Source organism: Canis lupus, chromosome 22 (genome assembly GCF_048164855.1).
Source record: "Canis lupus baileyi chromosome 22, mCanLup2.hap1, whole genome shotgun sequence".
Taxonomy (NCBI): Eukaryota; Metazoa; Chordata; class Mammalia; order Carnivora; family Canidae; genus Canis; species Canis lupus.
In genome coordinates, this window is record NC_132859.1 from 25,693,355 (window position 1) to 25,697,556 (window position 4,202).

Below are 4,202 nucleotides of genomic sequence, written 5' to 3' on the forward strand. Positions count from 1 at the left end.
ATCTCATTCAAACTTAGGGGGAAAAAAGGCTAACATGCTAGCTAAGACCTAAGAGACCAATTAAGAACTTCAGCTCCGTCTGAAATTTAGGACAGCATTTACAACATTTTGCTATACTATATAACTTCAATCATTTATTTATATGTGATTATAAGTATAAAAAAATCAGCTTTATTTCTGAGTATACAAGATACTTCATCTCTATTAAAAATATCATTGTTTACCCAACACCTACTTATATATACATGTCCACTAAAATTCCTTCAAAGAACTTAGAAGACATTTAGTCTATCTGGAAAGACAATAATTTGTTTAATAATTCATTACAAATACAAATATTCTAAAATTTTTGCATGTCCACTAAAGCAGAATTTTTGTTTTCTTGGATCTCAATTTATTTTCTATTAGCAAGATTAAAAATAATCCAAATGTTATATAAAAGGGGAACTGGTAAAATAAATTACATTATAAACAATGCAAAACTATGTGACTATCAAGAAAAATGAGAAAGCTTTCATTACTAATATGGATTAATATACTACATTCCCAATACATATTCCTCAAATGTATTAGGGCTAAAAAATGAAAGATGTGAAAAATATATATATATGCTAAATAAAAAACAATACATGACTGGAACATAAAAAATAAGTCACCACCAGTTTCTAGCTGCACAAATAGCTGGTTTCATTTAGACAGTATCTTCTTTGTTTCAGAACACCCAAAAGCCATTTAAGTCACAATGACATTTAGTACATACATTCGTTTATAGATCTTCAAGGAAAACTGAATAATGGTGAAGCAAACTTAAAAATCTGAGGCTGAAATCTAAAAGCACTGCCAAGAACAAAAGAGAGGTGCCATTTCTAGGCATGGAGAAACTATAGAGGAATTCTCTCCTGAGTGTTTACTGAGTTGGTTTTTCTCTCTTCTTCATTCCCCTATTTCTTTTTTTTTTTTTTTTAATTTTTATTTATTTATGATAGTCACAGAGAGAGAGAGAGAGGCAGAGACACAGGCAGAGGGAGAAGCAGGCTCCATGCACCGGGAGCCCGATGTGGGATTCGATCCCGGGTCTCCAGGATCGCGCCCTGGGCCAAAGGCAGGCACCAAACCGCTGCGCCACCCAGGGATCCCCATTCCCCTATTTCTATTCCAAGTTGCATGGAAGCCAGCTGGAAGTTGGGTGGGTATACTTGAGATGGGGCTGAGAGTTATGGGTTCAACACTAGTAACTGTGAGTACCTACAGATGACCATACACGTGCGTACAGTGTGTACATGTGCACTGTTTTATGATGGAGAGTACATATGACCTCAAATAACTCAGAGAAGTGTTAAGAGTATAGAAACATCAACAGCTTGGAATACTGACACCAGCACAAATGACATGTGATCATAAAAAAGACTGGTTGAAGATTAGAGCATTTCTTCCATATTTCCAGAAAAGACTAAAAAGCATGGTGAAGAATGGGGGTGGGAGGAATTCAGGCAACCTGTACAAACTTAAGAGTTTACTACTTTGGGTTAACTGCCAACAATATTATTACAATAATCATGAAAACTAATAATCTGTGTGATATGTATATACTTGCTGACTACTTCATCATCAAAGTAAACTCAACATCATTTTAATGATCCCAGAAGGTATTTTTGAAAGCTTAAAACATGTTAATAATTTCAAAGGCAATTTGGCAAACCAATCCCCAAATATTTTGAACGACAAAGCTAAATTCACAATCTAATAAAATATATAAGAAAGCATTTTCAAAAATATTAAGCTATGTGATAAGATATAGGGAAGATCTACTTATTGACTAGTTCTTAAATCAACTCTTTTGTGTTTAAAAGGCGTCACTCATAATCCAAGTCTTCCTCTGTTTTAAACACTAAAAACAGCATTGGCTAGATTATAATTTCCCCTAGTTTGATATTACTTTGAATGACATTTTTATCCAGCCAAAAAATTAGATACCAGAGAGGCTTATGTATTCATTCATTTGCAATGCTAACACTTCATAGCACTTAATAACACTGAATAACATTTAATAGTACCATGAAAATTAGGATCGTAGTTGTGTTACAGTTTAAAAGGTAGGAATCCATAGAACATGGACATAACTTTTAGGGGGAGAAATCCATATTTGAAACATTACACTTTATGGCACTATTTGATAAAAGAGAAAGACTTCTCTTTCTCCAATTTACTTTATTTACCCAGTTACTATCAAGTCTGACATGGATTCAAATCCCTGTTTTGCTATATTTACTGATACTGGAAATGTTTAACCTTTCTGAGTTTTAAGTTTTGTTAACTACTGGTGGAATGGAAATGTTATTCTACCAACTTTATGAGATTGTTGTATGAACTGAATCATGTAACATAGGCTTACACCTATCACTGTCTCTGAAATAAAATTCTATAATTAACACCAATTTCTATCACTTTGGATGGAAGAAAACAACTTCTTTGTGTAGAAAATAATTTTCTTACAAAGTTAGGCTTTTCCTTTGAAATGTGTTATTAATATTTCAGACTTCATTATTTGGGCTCCACAACATGTCTTTAAGGTTTCTAGTAAATCCTAGGGAAAGAAAGTAATAATTATGATATTGGCTAAATATATTTAGAAATACAAATGAAACCCTTTGGGGAAAAGCAGGTCATTCAGGATCATTCTAAATTTTTAGAGCATCTGAAATTTGGAGTGGAAAAAGGACTGAAGGCCATTATTGTAAACCCACACATTTTACAATAAAAGAAAGTGAGTCCCAAAGAACTTAAATCGATTTGTTCAAGTTATGTATATAAATAAGGTAAGAAAATATGAGTACTTAGGTCTAATAACTTATATTCCAATCATTCTTTACACTATATATACATACCACTCTGCCTTTATAAATTTTTGACTGTGTTTCACTTTTTCGATTAACAGTGCTTCTTCCAGGTCCAAGTGACTTTTAGGTCACCTATCCAAACAACTATTTCCCCCTTTATGACTTCCTAAAGAAATGCTGATTTTCTCCATATATGGAATGGCAATATAACCAGATGGTAAGCCTCTATTCTTGCTCCAGGGGATGAATCAGGTAATAAACAATGACTGACCTAAGCAAAAAATTAATCCCATTCTACCTTTGGTGGTGGGCTTGTTTAGAATAAGCCAGTATCCAACAGAACCAGGTTCTGGGGAGTTTTGAGGAGATTTTGGAAAAGGTGCTTTTGCTTGACTAAAAAAAGAAACAGGGACACCTAGGTGGCTCAGTGGCTGAGCGGCTGCCTTTGGCGCAGGTCATGATCCTGGTGTCCTGGAATAAAGTCCCACATTGGGCTCTCCGCAGGGAGTCTACTTTTCCTCTGCCTGTATCTCTGCCTCTCTGTGTCTCTCATGAATAAATAAACTTTTAAACAATTTTTAATAAAAAAAAAAAAAGAAAAAAGAAAACTTGTAGTGAGTGGCCCCTTTCCACTTTATTTGGTTGTTTCTCATAAGCACATAAGGCAGCAGTCATAAATACTGTTAAGAAAACAGACTCTCACAGAGAAGCTCATCCAGAGCTTGACACTATTGTCTTAACCAACCCTAAAATCACCTTGCTCTGGATTAATTATATAAGCAATAAATCTTTATTTAATTAGGCACTCAATTACTTGTGGTCTAAAGCTTCCAAATATGAAATGCTAGTACTTTCTAGTGAAATCATCTTACCTACTTTCTACAATAGAGGACTTCTTTCTCAGACCAAATAATATAAAAGCATTGTAAATTTAAAGTTTTGTTAAAAATTAATTAGATGTGTTAATAAAATGATGCCATTTGGTGGTCCATAGTAACCAAAACTTCAGGACATTACTGAAAAAAGTAAAAATAATAAATCCAAAATAGTACAATATTTAATAGTACAGAAACAAATCTAAATTTGCATATCTGTTCTAAAAATTTATAAACAAGAACTTCAAAAACCTTAAGTTTCAAAAAGACGTTATTCTCAATTACTTTATTTTTTAAAAACACCATTGTTACAGACATGAAGCTTAAACATATACCTATCAAGAGTCATTCTATATGACACAAAACATTGTTTTACTACACAAATGTATACATTGCCTCTTAAAAGAAAAAACTTACTATCTTGAATTAGAAAAATGGCCACAGATTTAACACATTGTAAATTATGACAACACTCTTAACTATGAAGTCA

At 33.1% G+C, this 4,202-nt stretch overlaps 1 protein-coding gene across 14 annotated transcripts in view; it reads right to left on the reverse strand.

Annotated features, from left to right (window-relative positions):
• The window catches only part of ANKRD28 (ankyrin repeat domain 28), a 204,237-nt gene that overhangs the window by 115,256 nt on the left and 84,779 nt on the right, over positions 1–4,202 (reverse strand). The gene's annotated exons all lie outside the window — the stretch shown is intronic.